General features: G+C 38.1%; 1 pseudogene; it reads right to left on the reverse strand.

The window, feature by feature from the left end:
* Positions 1-12,446: 12,446 nt before the first annotated feature.
* Positions 12,447-12,546, reverse strand: LOC113276702 (annotated as a pseudogene).
* Between the last annotated feature and the right edge of the window lie 11,266 nt (positions 12,547-23,812).

Here is a 23,812-nt window from a genome sequence, read left to right on the forward strand (position 1 = left end):
AAATTGGTTCCTCAACTCCTATAACCAAGATGTTCCCATCCACTTAGATTGGTTAGTGCAATCCTAAATAGGCATGAATTTCTAAGCTCTGGAGTTTATTTATTGCAACTAAAAAGTTTCTCCCATACCCCCAAACTTAAATCTAACATTGTCCTCAATGTTCTAAAGATGAAACTAAAAGCATGAACAAGGAGAAACTGTTACCATTTGAAGCGAAAGAGTTAAGGAAAGATATTACCGTGTTGCATGAGCATGGGATACCTCCCAAGAAGTGCTAAGTTTAAAGTCTTCAGCCAGACTTAGGAAAGGATTAGTCAACTCGAACCATAAAATAACAGTCGAAATAACTGTGGGTCTTCAAAACTAAATAGAGCTGACCAAAGGAAACTGCAATGAACCAAGAAAGTGGACAAGAATAGCATGCCCTTACCTAGTTTCCTGAAAACTATCGCTAATTGCGATTCAGGTTCAGGTTCTATGAAAGGGTCTAAATAGAATATTTTCATTGGCGGCGTTTCTTCATAGATGGGATCCGAATCACTAGGTCTTAGAGTCTGTAAAAACTCAAATACGAACTTAGAATCACGAAGTAATAACCTAAATAATTGCGGATCCTCTAAGTCAATCAGATATGACTTACATAGTTGACCACAGTGAGAATAGTGGTCATTCTTAGGAAAATGTGTCGATTCTATTAACCTAAAGTACTTAGGCTTAGTCTCAGAACTTAATATTCGACTCATTTGAAACGTTCCCACAGTTGGAAGAAAACTATTTGGTGGGAAAAAAAAGTCAATCTGGGTATCATAGCCTGGGAAAACCACATCAACCAGAGGATGGGTTTCTAATAACTGAACTCCTTCATGGACATCATTAGGCTCGGGAAAACGAGTATGAAGGTAATCTTGTAAAATGGTCGAGGCACAGATATCAAGTCCTAAGTGTGGGGACTTTCTGAGAGTTAAAGGTAAGGCACTAGGGAAGTGATAATCACCCCCAAACTTAGAGTTTTCAGTGTCTCTAGATAGACCTCTAATTATTTCTTGAATTTTCGTATATTCAGAGTCCTTAAAATATTCAAGAGATTCTTCTAAGTTATTATCAGGTAGTGCATCTTTACTCATCTCTACGGGTCTATCTTCTTCTTCCAAGACTATTGTTTCTAAGTCTCTAGACTCTAAAACAGTATTTTCGAAATGAACACGTTCCTCTAAACCACTATCGGCTTCGTAATCAAAAGGAAAATCTACATCGTCTAAAACGGTGGTATCCCTAATCAAATCCTCGTCCTTTTGAATAGGTGAATAATCATAAAAATTATTTGGATTTGAACTAGAAATAATATAATCACTATACAACTCAATTGGATTACTAGACTCCTGATCACTATGCCTACATATTTCAGATTCTTCATTACTGCTATCCTCATCATCATAGTACGAAGATGATTGAACCTTATCTAAATAAGTAATGTCTTTTATTCTAACCTCGTCCTCTAAATTAGGAAAATATTCACTATTTACATCAAGGGTAAAATTGGAAACACTATTTTGGAATGTAAGATTATTTCGAGCAAGTCTTTCGTTCGTCTCAGCCATCAGCTTGAGGGATTCCTCTATAGAAAGTTCACTCATTATTGTAGTTCTTTCGTCTAGAATTACACTATTCATCTCAGCTAACTTACGCGTCGACTCAGCTAACTCCCTGAGGGACTCTTCTAAAGGAGGAATAGGAACAGAGGGATCATAAAAAGGACTACTTTTCAATAGTTTGATTGTATCCTCTAGAGACGAAGAACTAGTACTATAATCTTCTTGCTCGTAAGACTGATGCATGTGTGGATAGTAATTGGGCTCACCAGGGTATGACCCATATCCTTCCAAATGATGGCGTTCCCAACCACTATTCCCAACATGGTCATAGAAAGGATGATGTCCATATTCAAATTCAGGTCGATATTCATTGTATTGGCTTCTATCATACCAGCTAGACATTCTTAAATGCAAGGGAATTCTACACAACCACAAACAAGGCCGACTCGACTCCACCAAAGCAAACCTAAAGATTTCTAGCAAACAAAAAGCATGATGGCTCCACTTAGATTGTTTTCTAGACCAGCTTCTATTCCTTTGAAAAGGAATTCATTACAATTTGAGCACACCCCTCTGGAATCAATCCGAGCTAATGTAAGTTGAATCGAGGCGAGGGAAGCTTAGCAGAGCTTTGATACCCAAGGCCTCGCCGCATTAGAAGGCGGCGCAGTCACGCATTCAACTCACAGAAACCATCATGAACTTTGAAGTGTGCTTAAAGAGGAACCAATATTTTTCGAACGAGTTTCCTATTAAGCTCGTTACCCTATCGGTCTCGTTCTATTCCAAATTTTAAATCTTGGGTTCGCGTTAGGTTTTGTTTTCCTAAGGCGGGCAAGAAAGGAGCGGTGATGAAATCCGAACCCTTATCTTGTATTGATCAGGCCTTGCCCTTTATTAGGAATTTAAAAACAGTCCAAATTCGTCCTCAATCAATGAATCACCTTAAGGAATACAGTAACTCGCTTACAGGAGATTCGCGAGTGTTTCGATGGACTTACCTCCCGTACCAGACGGGGGATGAACCGTTGAAGTCGACTCGGGCCACGACTCCTATGTCATGTACGAACCCGAGGGGCCGAGACGATATAGTAATCGTCGTCCTTCCCTGCACACAGTTTATATAATTTTTTTTTTATTTTTTAATAATACCCTTCCGTAGGGTTAAAAAAAGAATAAAGTCCAATTGTTTAAAGTCCAAAGTCCAAAATAAATAAATAAAAAATTACAATTTTCCTCACACACTCTAAAAAAAATTAAAAATTAAAAATTAAAAATTAAATCCTAAAAATTGTCCTTTTTTCTTCTCTTTTCGCTTTTCGCTTTAAGCTTTTTCCTCTCCAAGTCCTTAGTGCTCCACTTCGAACCTGTAAATCAAAGAAAAAAAAGACAAAGTAAAAAGGAACAAATAATAAAAAAAATATATAAACCTAAAAAAAAAAAAATCTATAAACAAGTCCGCGTCGGCGGCGCCATTTTGTTGTAGTATTATAATTGTGCGGTAAATAGGGGATTCGTTACTCGGATTTGAAAAGATTTAAAAAAATATATGTACAAAAATTGTCACAGGATCAAGAGACACTAGGACTCAGGATTCCACCATAATCATTCATATAATTAATATATTTATTCCCAAAACAATTATATCTCACATAAAAATAGGGACTCTAATTCTTGCCAAGGTAGATTTTTAGAAGATTAACTGTAAATCGAAAGCATGGCATATCAAAAGTACTAAGACCAAGCATAAACCATCAAAAGAAATGACAATCAATTAAGAAAAATCATAAAACTATTTATAAAAAGTGCAAGAAGTCATGAAAGAATTAAATAAATTATTATATGCGTGAAATATGGCTTCCTCCATCATCCCAGTGTTGGGGGTTTAGCCTCTCATATTATTCATGTTCTCAAAATACAATTTTATAGCTCAAAAAGTTGATTAAATGATGAGAAAATATTAAACAGAGATTTCGCAACAGTTATAAGCGTTACAATTGCGCTGTTAACTGTTGCGCTGCATAAACAAAACTTAAGTGTAGTAAAGAGCGACACAAACTGAGCGCTGTAAACAGCGACACTTTCTGTCTGCTGCTGGAACTGTTGAAGAACGACGGTCTTTGGACAATCTGTTCTTCGTCTTCTTCTTCCTCAGCAGCAGCAGGAAGCTCTCCTGCAATGGCTCCTGGTGCTCCTTCCTTGCTCCTCTGACTCTCTTTCGACCCCCAAACTCTTGATAAAGCTTCTCTGAACTCCCACAGGACTTTTTATACTCGACATGCCCAAAAATCTCTTGGTTAAATCCCGAATATCTTCTATTATTCTTCACGGCCTCGTCCGTTATTTGTTTCCCTATGGACTCTGATTTCTCGTTAATAGCAGATATTTGGTTTTTAATAACTTTCCAAACTTTGTTAAGATAGGATAAAAGCAAATCTTATGATATCTTCTGCTGATTAATCACCATATCTTCGAAATATGTTCACGCTCCTGCTGTTGACGCTGTCTTCCTCCAACAGATTATCCAGCCCATTTTGATTAGTTAAACTGCCCAAACTAACTTTGTTTGATCAATACAAGTCCAGCCCAATCATTTACAGCGATTGAATCTCGTTAAAACAGCCCGAGAATTCAACTCCAAAATCTGCAGCGTCTGCATGCAATATTCCCGCCAAAATCGTTTCAAATGGGGAAAAAACTGGTAGCCCCCTATCCAGAGTAGGGGTGCGAATAGCAGCTGCCTTGGGGATGACCTGGGGGTGGCCCTTAGTAATTAGGTTACCCCTTATCCAAAAGCGAGAGTCCGAATAACACTTGTCCTCCGGGTGCCAAAATCAACTTTTCGAGCCGAATTTTCCAAAAATGTTTATTTCCTAAAAATACATAAAAACACAATATTAGTACAAAAATAGAGTTCCAACAATACGGACGTTGAGGACAAACTAGACACAAAAATGTGTCTATCAACCTGTCAGGGATTTTGAAAACTCTTTCAAGCGGACAACATGGTTGTGTTCATGCTCTCCTAATGCTTCTAAGAATCGAGAGACGTGTTCTCGGGAATTCCCCGTTTCATTGTAGAGTGTGAACGTTGGAGAAGTGTAACCTTTTGGGAGAGGAATTTTTTGTATAGCAGCGGGATATGGAGGTTGGTGATGGTGCACAGACGGTGCATGGCCTTTTATTCGATTCTCCATAAAACGTTCCAGGTCTTCACAGTGAAACTGGCAGGTTCATGTTCTGCAGCTTTGCGGGTTTCATCATTGTTAGGGACTGGAATAACTTCGGGATCCGTGCTTGGAGATGGTTCCTTGTCTTTCCCTTTCTCCTGATTTTTGTCTGATATCTTGTCAGTGAGAGTTTTGAGATAATTGCATAGCTCTTTCTGTGTTGCAGCCATGTCAATCTGATTTTTGGCAAGAGTCTCTTGCACCTTCATAAGATCACCTATGGTAGGCGGATTTTCTCTGATTTCCTCGGGAGACCGGCCGAAGAGAGGATGGTTTTCCCCATTGGTTCGAGGAGGAGGAGGAGTATCAACAACACCGGTGTTGGAAGCAGGAGTAGTTTCTGGAGTACCACCGTCGTTGCTAGTGCTAGCGTTGTTTGTGTTAGGATTTGTAACTGAACCTGACCTAAGATAAACCATTTTGTGAAAAATGTGAAATTGAAACCGAGAGACTAATCTCTCACTGTGGTCACCAATCTGTAGATGGGGAAAAACGAGCCGCCGGTTTTTTGGGAAAGTGAAGAGTCGAGCGTGCTGTCGTGACTCCTCAGCTGGGCAAAATGTTAATCCTCACACAGATGCACCGCTGTAAAGAGGATGCTTAGATTCGGGAAATCAATCTGTATGACTCTGTCCTAAACCAAGACAATGGTTGTTCCAGAGTCAATTCGATCGCAAAGAGGGAGATGGGTTGATCTGTAGGAGGGAAGCTGAGAGTTGTGTGGGATCAGTCATGATCAAGGATTGTGGGTGTGATGAAGGTTTCTGCAATATTTCTGAACTGCTGAAGTTGAGTTCTGTGAATAAGTTTATATCGAGTTGTTGATGGATAATGAAGATAATCGATGATTGATGATATTCGATTGATCCCCCCTGATGTCCTCGATTTTGGGTTATTTATATTGCAAGAATGATGTACCATTGATCCCTGTAAGTGTGACGGTTTCTTGAGTGAAAGAGTGGGAAAGTGGGAGATCGTAGTAAAGTCAGTTCCATATCATGCGGAGACTTGACTGATCGTGCACCCACTACTTTGCTAACTCCTTCCACCATTTATACGATTTAAGCACATTTCTCATTATGGATGAACCCATGTTCCGTAGACCGCCAGACCAAAACCCTGAGTGATATCCCCCATTTGTGACGTGATTGAGATTTCACGAATCGTGGAGTCTGCAAGGCAGACGCGTATTAGTTGGTCAGTTGTTGACTGATTTAGACTATGAATCTGATTTTGTTGAATCGAGCATAAGTGGTGAATGCTCGGCGATTCATGGATTGAACATGTAGTTCTCTGAGATGTGAATGAATTACTGACTAGAGACTGAGCAAGTATTGCTCAACTCGACGAATCGCCGAATATTGAGAGTTTGTCAAGCAACTGAGCAAGTATTGCTCAATTCGACGAATTTGATAATTTTGGTGTGCAACTGAGCAAGTGTTGCTCAATTCACCAAAACACTGAGTATTGGTAATTTGACGTGCAATTGAGCAAGTGTTGCTCAATTCGACAAACTACTGATGAATTATCGAATATTGATGGTTGGATCAATATTCGAGCAACTGAGCAAGTATTGCTCAATTCAAAGAATTATTTACTGGTGTCGTGACCCAATACAATATTAATCAAAAATATTGGTGAGTTACCGAATATTATTAATTTGGATGTTGATTGCTGAATCAACATAATTTTGTGTTTGAATTTGCTCAAAATGATGATTCGTGGAGCGTTTATTCGAAACCCTAATTTTTTGATCAATCCTTCAAAAATTGGTGAATTGCTGAAAATTGGTCATGAGTGAAGAGGGACCGACCACATGGGATGATGAGCGTCCATATGATTCCCCCTGCTCGAGTGAGCACGCACCAGGGTTCTCAGTTTGAGAGTTGGTGAAAGAACGATGATTAAATGCAGGTTTCATCATTTATTGAAATATTGCTGGATTCAGCATTAGGTGACAAACCTAGGTATGAGAGATGAGGACCGACCAAGAGAGCATGGGCCGTATCTTGGTGGTCATGGGACCAGTTGTTGGTCATTTGAAGGGTTCTCCAGTTGGTTGGAGAGAGTTCGGGCCCAGTATGAGCAATTGAACAAATTAGGTCAGAATTATGAAAACATGTGGGACCGGCTTTGTGCAAGCCCTAGGAATGACTCTGGTCGGTCATGGATGCATGTACGTGTTGCCGTGGTGTCCGTGTTTCCATACTGAGAGTTTCAGTATTTTTTTATGCGCGTTCGAGCAACATAGTGAATTTTCAGAAGAGTTTCATCTTGACCGAGAATTCTCGATTTTTGTTGGAATGAGCATGTTTTCTCAATTCATCAATATTTTGAAAATATCAAAATAAAAGTGTTTTAATATTTAAAATTGTCGTGAGAGGCTAGCCAGACGTCCGACTATGTTGGCTTTTGGTTTTTCGTGATTTGAGCAATATTTGAGAAAATATGGAGAAATCATGAATTTTTCTCAAACCTAGGAGTTTCATGAATTGAGGAAAATAATAATTATGCAATATTAGGGATTGCAAGGTGTGGGACCGACATGGCTAGGGCATGGCCGACCGTCTAGGTTTCCCGGTCCCCCACTCCTTTCCATATTTTATTATTTTTCATGAATCCTTGAAGTTACGGAGAATCCTCGAAGTTATGGAGAATCCAAGAGTTTTTGTTGAAACGGAGGAGTTTCGTGAGATTAGGGAATAATAATTATAAAAGGCTAAGAATTGTGAGCTGTGGGACCGGCCACGGCTTAGGCATGGCCGGCCGGTTAGGTTGCCCGATCCCGCACACCTCTCCTTATTTTATAATAATATTATTTCGTGAATCCACCAAGTTATGGAGAATTCACGAGTTTTGCAAAAACAATGAAAGTTGTTAAAACCAAGGAGTTTTTCTGAGTTCACGAAATAACAAAAAATAAGGAAAATAATAGGAGAGGCACGGGCCGACCATGGCTAGGGCACGGCCGGCCGGCCGGCTGGCGGGCCCGGCCTTGGGCGCCTCTAATTATTTTATTAATATTCATTGTTTTCTCTTGTTTTGCGAAGGATTCCTCATTATTTCATATTTTTTGGACACTCGTTCGTGCATCCGGGTGCTCAGTCGTGCATCATTGTCGAGTACACTCGCACCATTTTTGAGGGGCTTACTCAGTGATGGTCCAAATGCCCGGTTGTTGGGTATTTATTACTGATTTATGAAATTCAGTGGAGAATAATTCATGAAACTGAGTAATAAGATGAGTAGTTATTTTATTATCAATCCATAAAATCAGCAGTGGATTGAACTATGGATTCAGAATAATAAAATGATAATTTCATCACCATCTCATGGAATCGCAGATTTGACCATGAAATCGGAGTAATAAAATAAGTGGTGATATTACCATTTCATGAGATCAGCCGTGGATTCGACCATGAAATCGAAGTAACATCTATTACCATTTCATGAGATCAGCCGTGGATTCGATCATGAAATCGGAGTAATACATTTATCTATTACCATTTCGATCATTAAATATGAGTAATGAGATAAGATAGATTATCTTCTAGGTATTCAGTGGTGAATATGACCTAGAATTTAATCTCTTGCGTATAGTCAGTAAATCAGCGAGTGTTGCTAATGTCCCGAAGACCTTTTGTCCTCTCAACATTTAATGTATGGAGGACCGCCTGAGTCTATACACGGGTCTCTCTACATAGTCAGGAACAATGAGTATCACCGTCCTGAAGACGTTATTGCTCTCAATCTTACGGAGAACCGCCCAATTGTTCTTCTATTGAGAGGAAAATTCCTCTATGTAGTCAGGGAAGAGTGAGTGTCACCGGTATCCTTAAGGCGTTAAGCTCTCAATCTTACGGAGAACCGACCAATTACGTTATTCTACATAGAGGCTATGATGAAATGCCCGGTGTCGAACGCTCCGGAGAGGCCTTTCGAGCGAAATATGCATCATACTTCGTAAAACACGAATAGTCACATGGATCTCTGAAGCCGTGTCAGAAACATGCAGTATCATGATTTTACGGTTTTGACCTTTGTTGAAAATCCACCATCTACAGCCGCGTCGATTAAGATTATTGTGAGGTGATTGATAATTCTAGGTTGTTCTTCGGGAATATAAGTCTGGGTTATCAATTGGTTCCTGATCACCTTGATTTATCAAAAGACAGAACAAAACTCGTAGGTATTTCTGTGGGAGACAAATTTATCTATTACTGTAGACTTTTCTGTGTGATACATATTTGTTTATTAAAGTCTTCGACTTTGGGTCGTAGCTGATAGACACATTTTTGTGTCCGATTTGTCTCGATTCTATATATTGTTAGAGCTCATTTATGTACTTATTATGGTGTTTTATTTATTTGTAGGTATTTTTAGCTAATAAACATTTTTGGAAAAAAAATTGGCTCGAAAAATTGTCGGAAAGCACCCGGAGGATACTTACTATTCGGACCCCCAGTTTGGATAAGGGACACTGCAATTTATAAGGGTCATTCATCGCTATCTGCATCCCATAACTACTATTTGCACCCACGGCTATCGGTACCCCAGGAGTGGATAAGGGGCAGCATCTTCTATCGTTTGAAACCAAAAAATGGCGGGAAAGTTGATTCTCGTCTACAAAAATTTCCCGATCGATTTTTGGGTAGATTTTAGGAGAGATCCATGGGCTTTGGTTGGTAATAGTATGTCATGATGAAACAGGCTTGGCACTCGGGTTTAAAGTCGAAAGAAAAGTCACGTAGTTTCTAAACAGGGAGAGTTACGGGATTTGTTTGAAGGAAGAATATCTCGGTCTAATTAAGTTGTGTGTGAAGAATATGTGTTGTTGATTTGATTCTATCTTTGGGAAGAGTCCAGGAAAAAGCAAAGTAGCCGCGTAGGAGGAAAAAGAGGAGTTTTCATCAGTTGGATTCAAACAGGGAAGAATATCTTATTTACGGAAACATGGGAGTAATCTTGGTCATGTTCGACTTAATATGGAAGTTATATGCATTATCAACCGAGGATTTTGCTTGTGGAGGAATAATAGGAGAGTTTGAATGAATCTGGAAACGCATATGAGAAAAGAAAGGGAGATATTGCCGTGACTTGGAGTAAAAGAAAAAGAGAAGAAATCTCGAGTATTTCGGGAGATTTAATCGAGCTGTGGCCTATAAAAGGAAAGGGGATAAGTCATATAAGGGTACGAATCCTTTCAGAGAAGTTTAGAACACCACAGAGCTCCAGAGATCAAGTTGCAGGAAAATACCTTATTCTGCTGCTGCTGCTGAAGACGAAGAACACGAAGAACATTGACGCACAATCAACTGTCGCAGAAAACTATCGTTGTTTCACAGCAGAACCTATGTGTCGTTCATCACAGCGGTTGCATTAGGTCTTTAGCTACTATTTCTCCCTGTAACAGTGATTCTGCAACACCAACAAACTGTTGCGAATCGTCTGTATTATCACTTTTCATCTTTTTAATCATCTTTTGAGCCATAAACAAATATTTTGAGATCATGATTAATATGAGGAGCTAAACCCTATTGCTGAGGCGATAGAGGAAGCTATTTTTCCAACAAAAAGTGGTATATTCTATTTTATCTTTTTATTTGCAATAATTATATGATTATTTTCCTTGAACTATTATTGAATATGATTTTTATTTGAGTGATTGTGATCTATTTTGATGGAGTATGCTTAGTTTTAAGACTTTTGATGCTTCATACTTGGTATTTACAATTACTACTTTTGAAAATCTACTTGTTGCAATATTTTAGAATCAAATTAAACGAGAAAATTGCATAAATATAAGTATTGGTTTAATCACTTTGAACTTGAAAAATAGTGGAATCTTAGCCTCAGTGTTTCTTTTAATATTGACATCATCTTTGTTTGAGTTTGCTATAATTTTTATTGTGTTTTCTATTTTAGTTTTGAATTTAAGTCTAAAAAAATCCTTCACAAGTCTGAGAAACGACACTCTTTTTACCACTATCTACAAATCACATCAATTTTTGGCGCCGCCGACGCGGACTTGTTTTTAGGGTTTTAGATTTATTTATTTTTTATTTATTTTTATTATTTTTATTCTTTTTTATGTTTTTGGGTATTTATATTGTGTCTTTAGGTTCTGGATCATAAAGAAAATTGAGCCAAAGAGTTTGGTGATTTCATAAAGACTTGGAGCTAAAGGTTAAAGCAAAAAGAACAGAAAAGAAGAAAATTTTATTTTAGACAATTTTAGCTTAGGGTTTGTTTATTTTCTTTTAGAAAAAAAAAACTGTATTAGGGTTTACTATTTTTGTAATTTTTCTTTTCTTTTTGGACTTTTGGACTTTGGAACATTATTTTTTTTATTACCCTACGGAAGGGTACTTTTTAAATATAAACTGTTTGCAGAGAAGGAGGACAATTATGATATTGTCTCTGCACCTTGGGTTCGTACACTAGACATCGGAGTCAGTGGCCCGAGTCGACTAAAACCGATTCATCCCCCGTCTGGAACGGGAGGTAAGATTCTAAACACTCGCGAATCCCTTGTCAGCGAGTTACTGGACTCCTTCGTATGCATAAATGTTGAGGACTGAATACAGACATTTATTTTTCTAGTAAAGGGAAAGGCCTGGCCATACAAGATAAGGGTTCGGATTTCATCACCGTTCTCTTCTTGCCCGCTTTAGGAACACGTAACCTACGCGAACCTAAGCCTAAAATTTTGACTAGAACGAGACCGATAGGGTAACGAGCTTAACAGGAAAGTCATTCGAAAAATATTGGTTACTCTTTTAAGCATACTTCGAAGTTCTTGACGGTTTCTGTAAGTTGAATGCGTGACTGCGCCGCCTTGTAATACCGGTGAGGCCTTGGGTATCAAAGCTCCACCGAGCTTCCCTCGCCTCTATTCAACTTACGTTAACTCGGATTGATTCCAGAGGGGTTTGCTTAAATTGTAACGAATTCCCGTTCGAAGGATTAGAAGCTGGTCTAGAAACAATCTAAGTGGAGCCATCATGCTTTTTTTTGCTAGAAATCAATAGGTTTGATTTGGTTGAGTCGGCCTTGATCTGTGTTTGCTTACCCTTCCAATTTAGAAAATTCTATTGTATGCCTGAACGTAAAAGAGACGCACTAGGTAGATTTGTTAAAGAGAAACCTAGTAGTTCGAAGCGTCTCGATTACCTTAATCTAGAGAGTCCGACTTTTGAAGAGTCTGTTTTTGAACGTCCTTTGACTGAGGAGAGAATCCTGTTGCTCCGATAGCGCCAGAAATGGCAACTTTGAAAGCTTTGTTGAATCCAACTAGGACTACTCGTCCCTCATGTATCAGGTTAGCTGAGACGGAAGCAACTTATGAACTTAAACCTGGGACCTTACAGCTGCTCCCAATCTTTTTAGGGAAAGAAAATGAAAACCCCTATTTCCATGTTAGGGACTTTGAGGAAATTTGTAGTACCCTCAGGATTAGAAACTAGATGATGATGCTTTGAAACTTAGGTTATTCCCTTTTCCCTGAAAGATAAAGCTAAATCGTGGCTATATAGTTTGGCTTCCGGGTCAATCGAAACGTATGAACAACTTACATCTGCCTTTTTGAACAAGTTTTTCCCTAGGCACAAAACATCGTCTATTAGGACGCAAATCTGCACGTTTTCTCAACAGGAGGGAGAAACTTTGTATAGGTATTTGGAAAGGTTCAATGATTTATTAGCCCAATGTCCTCATCATGGTTTAGAGAAGGTTAGGTTAGTTCAGATCCTTTATGAGGGTTTAGATTATCCCACCACAACCACAGTAGAATCTATGTGTACTGGTGGATTTGAGAACCAAACAGTTGATGACGCGATGACATATTTGCATGAAGTCGCCGAAAAGACCCAACAATGGGAAAGTAGTAGGGGACCCCAGAAAACAATTCTTCTTAGCAGAGGAAACGTTAATAGGGTAGAAGGAGGCTATGAATCAGATGCCAAAATTGCTGCTATAGCGAAAAGGTTAGAAGCTTTAGAAGTGGGTAACACTAGTGGTAGATTGGAGCCTTTGGGAAGGCCAGAATAATGAAGAAAGCCAATGCTCTATATAATAACACTAGGTTTGATAATCGTCAGAAGTTTGACCCATATTCAGAAACCTATAATCCTGGTTGGAGGAACCATCCGAACTTTTCATGGTCTAAGGGCCAGAGTCAGGGTCAGTCTAATAATTCTAATGCTCCCCCAGGTTTTGGCTACACTAGGAATACATCAGGCCCAGAAAATAAAACGACTAGCTTAGAGGAATCTATTAAGATGTTAGCAAAAACTCAGGAAATGTTAGCACAGAGCCATGTTAGTTTTCAACAGGAAACCAAGCAGAATTTTCAAACTAATGCTCAGAGCCTTGCTAAGTTAGAACTTCAAGTCGGCCAAATAGCTAAGACCTTAAGTGAGAGAGATAATGGTAGGTTCCCTAGTCAGACTAATCCCAATCCTAGAGGAGTTCATGAAGTAGGTACAAAACCATCGAATCAATTGAATGCTATTAGAACCCTTAGGAGGTAGAATAGTAGACAATCAGGTAACCATGCCCGATAGTGAACATACTGTAGTTCACCCTCCACCTCAGGACCATAGCTAGGAACTGATAAAATTTCTGATGATGCCAACTCAGTTCCTGAGAGGTCTGATTCTATGCCTAGAGCCCCATTTCCTCAGCTATTAGTACCAACAAAGAAGGAATCGAACTTTAATGACATATGGAGGTTTTTAAGCAAGTTACCATAAACCTTCCTTTATTAGATGCAATTAGGCAAATTCCTGCTTATGCCAAGTTCCTTAAGGATATGTGTACGCGAAAGCGAAAACTTAGCGTCCATAAGAAAGCCTTTTTAGCTAGTCACGTAAGTTCAATATTCAAACACACAACTCCAAAGTACAAAGACCCAGGTTCCCTACCATTGCTTGCACAATAGGTAACTTCCGGGTAGAAAAAATTTACTTGACTTAGGAGCCAGTGTGAACCTACTCCATTCCATGTATACTTACAGCTAGGACTTGGTGAAATGAAACCTACTCAGATAACACTGCAGTTAGCTGATAGGTCTGTTAAAATCCTCGAGGTGTTATGAGGATGTTCTTATTGAGGTCGACAAGTTTATTATCCAGTGGATTTCGTGGTCCTAGATACCCAACCTGTCCCTGACCCAGAGAACCAGATACCTGTGATTTTAGGTCGCCCATTTTTAGCTATCTAATGCGATCATTAACTGTCGAAATGGTGTGATGATTTATCTTTTGGTAATATGACTATGGAGATGAACATTTTTAATGTCAGTAAGCTACCTCATGAGCTAGATGACACATGTGTTGAAGAGGTGAACATGATAGAAGCCTTAGTTCAGGAGTCATTACCAAACATTTTGTCTGAAGACCCATTAGAAAGTTGTCTATCCCATTTTGGTTTAGATTTTGACGACGATAGCACTATTGAACAGTGAATGCTCTATTAGATTCTACCCTGTGTTAGACACTGATAGATGGAAAGCTAGGTTCGAACCGTTACCAGTTTCTGAGACTACCCTAATTCCTTCTTTAGAAGAGCCCCCAAAGTTGGACCTTAAACCACTACCGATACTCTAAAGTATGTGTTTTTAGGCCCATCTGAGACTTTACCTGTGATTGTAGCTTCCGATTTGGATAGTGATCAGGAAAGTAGGCTAGTAAATGTACTTCAAGACAATAAGGAAGCTTTAGGGTGGATTATAGCAGACATTAAGGGTATAAGTCCTACTGTGTGTATGCATCAGATTCATTTAGAGGAAGACTCCAAACCTTCTAGGGAGATGCAACGTCGACTGAATCCTAACATGAAAGAGGTAGTTCGAAAAGAGGTGCTTAAGTTGTTAGATGCGGGTATTATTTACCCAATTTCAGACAGTAAGTGGGTCAGCCCTGTTCAGGTTGTCCCCAAGAAATCAGGTATCACTGTAGTCCAGAATGATAATAATGAATTAATCCCAACCTGAGTGACCACGGGATGGCGTGTGTGTATTGACTATAGGAAATTGAACAAGGTCACAAGGAAGGATCACTTTCCCCTTCCTTTTATCGACCAAATGCTAAAGCGATTAGCTGGACATAGTCACTATTGCTTCTTAGATGGATACTCCGGTTATAATCAGATCGTTATTTCCCCAGAAGACCAAGAGAAAACCACTTTTACCTGTCCCTTTGGTACCTTTGCGTATAGACGCATGCCTTTCGGGCTATGTAATGCCCCTGCAACTTTTCAGCATTGTATGATGAGCATATTTTCTGATATGGTAGAACGGTTCTTAGAGGTCTTTATGGATGATTTTTCAGTGTTTGGTTCATCTTTCGATGAGTGCTTGCATCATTTGACATTAGTGTTGACTAGGTGTAAGGAAAAAAAATTAGTGCTTAATTGGGAAAAATGCCATTTCATGGTTAAATCAGGAATTGTGTTAGGGCACATCGTCTCTTCAAAGGGTATAAAGGTAGACAAATCCAAAGTCGACCTTATTAAGACTTTACAGGTCCCAAAAACCGTAAAAGATATTAGGTCATTCCTAGGGCATGCAAGTTTTTACCGTCGATTCATTAAGGATTTTAGCTTGATTTCTAGACCTCTTTGCAATTTGCTTGATAAAGATGTTAAGTTTGTCTTTGATGATGCTTGTTTAGAGGCTTTTGAGAAGCTTAAAACTTTACTCACTACTGCCCCGATAGTCCAGGCACCTAACTGGAACCTACCCTTTGAAATTATGTGTGATGCTTCAGATTATGCTATAGGCGTTGTGCTAGGTCAGCGAGAAAACAAATTACTCCATGTGATTTACTATGCTAGAAAAACTCTGAATGATGCCCAGATGAACTATACAACTACCGAGAAGGAATTGCTAGCCATCGTGTTTGCCTTGGATAAGTTTAGATCCTATTTATTAGGTTCTAAGATCGTAATCTATACTGGTCATGCTTCTTTGAAATACCTTTTGTCTAAGAAAGATACCAAACCTAGATTGATTAGATGGATCCTTTTGTTACAAGAATTTTGTCCATACATTAGAGACAAAAAGGGTGCAGATAATGTAGTAGCAGACCACTTGTCTAGGCTAGTTGTTAGTTCCCCTAATAATTCCCTTCCTATAAGGGACAGTTTTCCTGATGAACAATTGTTCTCTGTTTCCCAATCACCTTGGTATGCAAATATAGTGAATTATCTTGTTACTGGTCGAATGCCTCAACATTGGAGTAAGCAAGATCGTTCTAGGTTTTTAGCCGAGGTTAAACATTTCTTTTGGGACGATCCTTATCTGTTTAAGTATTTTCCGGACCAGATTATTAGGAGACGTGTATCTGAGAGTGACCAGTCTAGTATTATCTCCTTTTGTCATGAACATGCATGTGGGGGTCATTATATTGCTAAGAAGACTGCTGCTAAGATTTTGCAGTGTGGAGGTCATATACTTACACGTTTTGGTATGCCGCGAGCTATAATTAGTGATGGAGGTTCACACTTTTGTAATAGACCGTTTGCTCTTTTAATGAAACAATACGATATTACCCATAAAGTAGCAACCCCATATCACCCTCAGACTAGTGGTCAGGTAGAGGTTTCCAATAGGGAAATTAAACGTATTCTAGAGAAAACAGTTAATCCAAATAGGAAAGACTGGTCGTCGAGGCTTACTGATTCCTTATGGGCTTACCGTACTGCGTTTAAGACACCCATTGGAATGTCACCTTATCGTTTAGTGTTTGGCAAGGCATGTCACTTGCCTGTTGAGTTAGAGCATCGAGCCTATTGGGTTATTAAGAACTTAAACTTTTCACTTGACAAGGCAGGAGCTCAAAGAAATCTCCAGCTCAATGAGTTGGACGAGATTCGTAGAGATGCATACGATTGTGCTAAGGAGTATAAGAACAAAATGAAACTTGGGCATGATAGGAATATTTTACGAAAGTCATTTTCTCCAGGTCAAAAAGTTCTTCTGTATGACACTCGTTTGCATCTATTCCCCGGGAAGTTGCGCTCTCGGTGGACCGGTCCTTTTGTGGTCCGTACTGTTTTTCCTCATGGCACTGTTGAGATTGAGACACCAGATGGTAGTAGTTCTTCGAAGGTTAACGTCAGCGATTGAATCCCTTTTTAGATCCTTTTCCTACAGGTGATGTTGAGGAGGTCCCTCTGGAGGACCCTGTTTACCTTGATTGACCATCGAGGTGATTTTGTATGTTGTATAATATTTTTGTAGGTTTTTGGGTACACTTCACCCAGGTACTATCTTTCCGACTTCTCTCTTTACTATTTTCTCGTGTTACTTATATTTTTGGTACTGTTCTTTAATTAGAAACATTGAGGATAATGTTAGATTTAAGTTTGGGGGTGGGGTAGAACTTTTTGTTACCTTTTCGTTGCAATAAATAAACTCCAGAGCATAGAAATTTATCCCTATTAAGGATGGCACTAACCAATCTAAGTGGATGGAAGCATTTTGGTTGTAGGAGTTGAGGAACCAATCTGATTAGATGGCAACATCTAAAGACTCTATTCATAAAAGTACAGATCTCAGGTGGTAGAAATAACATGATAGTTTCACCATATCTCGTTGAGTCCTTTTCACTTCTGTTTTTATTTTGTTTTGTTTTTAAACTATGTTTCTCTAAGTGATTAGGTGGGGCTCACGATTCAAGTTTTTACCAATGCTAGGGTGAATTAGAGTGATTGAGATACAAAAAAAAAAAAAAAGAAGAAGAAGAGAGAAACTGAGACCAGACCATCAGACCAACTGGAATAAATTCAATAAAGTCGACCACTGTTACCCTTATATATGTCAGTTGTGTTGACCTAGAGTTAGGATTATCAATCACTGGTTCCCTTGTATATGCCAGTGTGTTGATATTAGTCAGACTAGTATCTCAGTCCATTAAGATAGGTTCATTTTGGCGGAGGCCTTCAGACAGATATGAGAAACACCGTTCACCTAGTAAACATCAAAACCATCTATGTTTTTCTCTATATCCATCTTCTTGATCTATCCATGTGATTAGTTTTGACTCCGTATATTGATGTCCATAGTGCGACTATCTGAGTAGAGCTCTGTCACTTATATATGAATTTTAGTATGCTTGAGTGCAAACTCGTGTACAACAATTGGAATTTCGCATCAGGGTACTTCCTCCTGTAGTCAATAAGTATGCCAACCAAGGAGATTCTTTAGTTCCTTCCAAGGTTCTGTGTAGATAGCTAGGGTCTGGAGTATTAAGGTTTTGGGGGTATACCTCTGGTAAGCCCTCCGAAGACAACACTCCGCCACTAGAGACACCTATGGGTTTAAAGGCTTATTGAATACGCTAAATGCAATCGACGATGCCTGCGACAGTGAGTTAGGATTTTATTTCTATTTTATTTTTGCTCGAGGATTAGCAAATAATAGGTTTGGGGTATTTGATAGACACATTTTTGTGTCCGATTTGTCTCGATTCTATATATTGTTAGAGCTCATTTTTGTACTTATTATGGTGTTTTATTTATTTGTAGGTATTTTTGGCCAATAAACATTTTTGGAAAAAAATTGGCTCAAAAAGTTGTTGGAAAGCACCCGGAAGATACTTACTATTCGAACCCCCAGTTTGGATAAGGGACGCTCCAATTTATAAGGGGCATTCATCGCTATCTGCACCCCATAACTACTATGTGCACCCACAGCTATCGGTACCCCAGGAGTGGATAAGGGGCAACATCTTCTATCGCTTGAAACCAAAAAATGGCGGGAAAGTTGATTCTCGTCTACAACAATTTCCCGATCGATTTTTGGGTAGATTTTAGGAGAGATCCATGGGCTTTGGTTGGTAATAGTATGTCATGATGAAACATGCTTGGCACTCGGGTTTAAAGTCGAAAGAAAAGTCACGTAGTTTCTAAACAGGGAGAGTTACGGGATTTGTTTGAAGGAAGAATATCTCGGTCTAATTAAGTTGCGTGTGAATAATATGTGTTGTTGATTTGATTCTATCTTTGGGAAGAGTCCAGGAAAAAGCAAAGTAGCCGCGTAGGAGGAAAAGAGGAGTTTTCATCAGTTGGATTCAAACAGGGAAGAATATCTTATTTACGGAAACATGGGAGTAATCTTGGTCATGTTCGACTTAATATGGAAGTTATATGCATTATCAACCGAGGATTTTGCTTGTGGAGGCATAATAGGAGAGTTTGAATGAATCTGGAAACGTGTATGAGAAAAGAAAGGGAGATATTGCCGTGACTTGGAGTAAAAGAAAAAGAGAAGAAATATCGAGTATTTCGGGAGATTTAATCGAGCTGTGGCATATAAAAGGAGAGGGGATAAGTCATATAAGGGTACGAATCCTTTCAGAGAAGTTTAGAACACCACAGAGCTCCAGAGATCAAGTTGCAGGAAAATACCTTATTCTGATGTTTCTGCTGGAGAGGAAGAACACGAAGAACATTGACGCACAAGCAACTGTCGCAGAAAACTATCGTTGTTTCACAGCAGAACCTATGTGTCATTCATCACAGCGGTTGCATTAGGTCTTTAGCTACTATTTCGCCCTGTAACAGTGATTCTGCAATACCAACAAAATGTTGTGAATCGTCTGTATTATCACTTTTCATCTTTTTAATCATCTTTTGATCCATAAACAAATATTTTGAGATCATAATTAATATGAGGAGCTAAACCCCATTGCTAAGGCGATAGAGGAAGCTATTTTTCCAACAAAAAGTGGTATATTTTATATTATCTTTTTATTTGCAATAATTATATGATTATTTGCCTTGAACTATTATTGAATATGATTTTTATTTGAGTGATTGTGATCTATTTTGATGGAGTATGCTTAGTTTTAAGACTTTTGATGCTTCATACTTGGTATTTACAATTACTACTTTTGAAAATCTACTTGTTGCAATATTTTAGAATCAAATTAAACGAGAAAATTGCATAAATATAAGTATTGGTTTAATCACTTTGAACTTGGAAAATAGTGGAATCTTAGCCTCAGTGTTTCTTTTAATATTGACATCATATTTGTTTGAGTTTGCTATAATTTTTATTGTGTTTTCTATTTTAGTTTTAAATTTAAGTCTAAAAAAATCCTTCACAAGTCTGAGAAACGACACTCTTTTTACCACTATCTACAAATCACATCAGTAGCAACTCTTAGTTGTGGGTGACATCAGCTAAGGGAATCAAGTGTGTAGTATCCTGGATCAGAGACGTAAGGAGCGTAACTTACCTTGGATCGGTGTGAGAATGATTGGGGTTCAACTACAATCCAGACCGAAGTTAGTTTGTAGTAGGCTAGTGTCTGTAGCGGCTTAATACAGTGTGTGTTCAATCTGGACTAGGTCCCAGGGTTTCTCTGCATTTGCGGTTTCCTCGTTAACAAAATTCTGGTGTCTGTGTTATTTCTTTTCCGCATTATATTTTGTTATATAATTGAAATATCACAGGTTGTGCATTAATTCAATCAATTAGAATATCCGAACTTTGGTTGTTGATTTACATTGATTGACACTTGGATATTGGTCTTTGGTACCATCCAAGTTATCTCTGTTATATTTAATCAGACTCACAAATTTCTTTTTGCTTGAGTAAGGATTAAATCGAGAGATCGAGATATTATAACTCTTTGATATACTTTATTAAGATTGAGTCTGGTTGATTCTCTTGAAAGTATATTGGAGTTAGTCCATACAGATTGCTAAGCGAAATATTGGGTGTGGTTGTTGTACCCCCACTTTTTCAATTGGTATCAGAGTAGGCAAACACGTTTAAAGACCTTACAAGTCTGTGTTTGTAGCGATCTGACCCTATGGATAGAAGTTCTATCTCCATAAACGTACCACCAATTTTCGATGGCTCAAACTACCTATGGTGGAAAATTGTTATGCGTGCTTTTCTTCAAGCTCGTGATTTACAAACATGGGTACATGTAGTTAATGGCTACGAACCTTCGGTTATTACAGAAGGCGATGTAACTATACCAAAGGATATTGGTAGATATAGCCAGAAGAAGTTTGTGTTGCAAAGTAAAATTCTGACGGATTAAATGTTATCATACATGCCATTACCCCAGATCTTCAGCACTATGTGACTATGTGCACCAAGTCTAAAGAAGCCTGAGATATCTTAGAAACCGAAATTGAAGGAAATACCAATGAGAAAGAATCTAGACTTCAAAACCTATGTTCTGATTGGGAAAACCTTCGTATGGCAGATGAAGAAACATTTGATGAGTTTAATCACAAAGTGTCTGAAATTGTTAATGCATCTTTTGCATTGGGTAATAACATTTCTGAAAAGGACATTGTGATGAAAATTCTCAGATCGCTGCCATCTAGATACGATTCTAAGAAGCATGCCATCATTGAGGGAAATAACCTTGATACACTTTCAAGAAATTCCCTTGCTGGAAAGTTGAAGATTTTCGATCTTGAACTTGAACAAAGAGAAAAGCGTCATCAGTTTAGCAACCATATTGCTGCACCTGATCATAAGTCTTGACGTTCTAAATTGATTGATAAAGGAGATGAAAATTGCTTTAATTCGATTATGTCACTGTTTATACAACAACTTAAGAAATCTCTTAGACAGAGTAAAAGAAAGTCTCAAAAGAAACCTCAGTCAATCAATAAAAAGGTTCAGAAAAACTATGTTAACAATAATAGTTTCAAGTGCTATAGGAGTATTCATGATACTTCTAAATTTCCTGATACGGAGTTGAGTGAGATAACTAAATCATGGATGGCTACTCTGGACTACTGTCTTGAGGGTGATATCTGTGAAAGCTCGCTTAATCTTTTTGCTGATAATCACGCCTGTCCTCCTAACAGTCCTGATTGTTTCATGATAAACAATCTTACTTCCCCAGAAATCCAACTAGAAAAGGAAATCTTAATCAAAAGTATTGAAGATCTATAACATCAACTGTTTAAATTAAAATTGTAGGTGATCAGTGCCAATAGTGATTCTTATAGGACATGTCGAACATCTTCGATTATGGACCTAAAAAGTTGTCAGCAAATTCCTCCTGATTCTATATCCTTCTTATGTCACCCTGATAACAAGGATAGTTTGGAAAACCACAAGGATATACCCCTTTGTGTGAACTCCTCATATGAATATCAGGACCATCTTAACATCTTTAGCACTAAGAAACAGGAGAAACCGCCTTCCGTCAAACGACGTGTGAAGAAGAAAAGGAAATATTTTACAAAACCCTTGTTCTTGGTAAAAGAGATTTCCAAAGGACTACATAGTTTGCGAAAATCAACAATCAAGGTAGTCAAAACCGTGTTAAAGTGAATAAAGTATGATGCACACACCTCATCTTTCCCAAAAACAAGACAAGGAACGATGAATACTTCATTCCCTCGTGAGAAGTCACCCAGTCCTACAATGGATTGGAATAATTATATTCTATAATTCTATGATTGATTTTTTTTTTCTATCCCTCTTAGACAAAAATCATAATTTTCAAGAGGGTTGTGGTGAATTATTTTTGTTTTTGTTTTTAGAACTGTTTTCGAACGGTTTTCTCCTTTAAGACCTTTTCCGAGGATAACCTTTTTCAGTTAGGGTTTTGGTCAAAGGTTAGTTTGGATATTTGTCTCCTATCCTCAGATCCTTTTAAGTTGAAGGTTTTCTCCTGCATAAACATTTTATCTATCTCTTCTAGTCATGTCCTCTTCAAGTCTTTCAAGCAAAGAAAATGATGTTTGGACTGTTCTTTTTCCTTCTAAGAAGATTCGGTTTGATTCTTCAGACAATATGATGAGCCCTGATAATCACGGTTCCTCTCTTAATAGAAACCTATTTGTTTCTCATTTTGATAAGCTCTCCTTAACCATGAATCTCGTCTTATATCCATTTCGTGCTCTAAAAAGTGAACTTGAAGCCTCATCCAAGAGACTTGAAGAAAAGATGGATAATCTGGAATCTAGAATCGATCTTATTGAGGATGAGCTCTAAGAATACAAAGATTATGAGAAGAGTATTCAAAGTAAGTGAAATGTTTTATAAAGGTCTTATTTCCTAGTAAATCTTCTTTTATTGTTTTATTTATAAGAATAACTAGAGTTTGGGATAGCCATTATTGTGATTACACATAGCTATGTCCAACGTTTTCATCTTCATGTTTTTAGGTTTATCTTTTTAAATTCTAAAAAATTGTTTGGAAGATGATATTTTTGCAGTATTAATCTTTATGGTTTTATATATTGCAACATGTTATGGGATATGTGTGTTTGCGTCCGTGAACTATGATTGTCCCATACCTTGTCAAAAGTTATATCTTTCGAATGTCGATATGCATGTATTGATAAAATAATGAATAGACTTTTGACATCATAAAAGTTTGAAGCCTATCATGTCATTATTGATGGAAGATAGGATGAACTTTTGATTACGAGGATTATGTCTATTGTATGTCATTGTGCAAATAGTGATGGAAAATAGAATGAATCCTTGTCTATTCCGCGGTATTGATCTTCCCTGATCCATATTTTATGTATATACTGTGCGGCTCCGTAATTTGTCTTATGTTGAGCATTTTCGATTTAATTAATCATGGGTTCTCTTGTTAATTGAATTGAGTATTAATTGGATTCAAATTCATATTCGTATGTGATTTGTTATGTCCAAAGAAATCCTTTTTTTCTCATGAAATTAAGGTCGTTCTTGTTGTTCTATCGAGAATGACATATTATGGGGGAGAGTTCTTAATTGAACTTGTGCTTAATTTCCAAATCTTTGTGGGGAGTGCGGCTGTGGAATATTATAGGAGTTATCTCGTATCTTTATAAAATCCTTGATGAAAGCATTTAGCATCGGCTATATGATTGCATCTAAATAAGTTGATATGTGCTTTTTTTTTGGTCATGAAATGTCTCTATGGAAATTTTCATTAGGATCCCGCTCTTGTACCTTTGCCAATTTTATTGACAAAAAGGAGGAGAATTAATATGTAGTTCACACTA

This window comes from Papaver somniferum, chromosome 4 (genome assembly GCF_003573695.1).
Source record: "Papaver somniferum cultivar HN1 chromosome 4, ASM357369v1, whole genome shotgun sequence".
NCBI classification, from domain to species: Eukaryota; Viridiplantae; Streptophyta; class Magnoliopsida; order Ranunculales; family Papaveraceae; genus Papaver; species Papaver somniferum.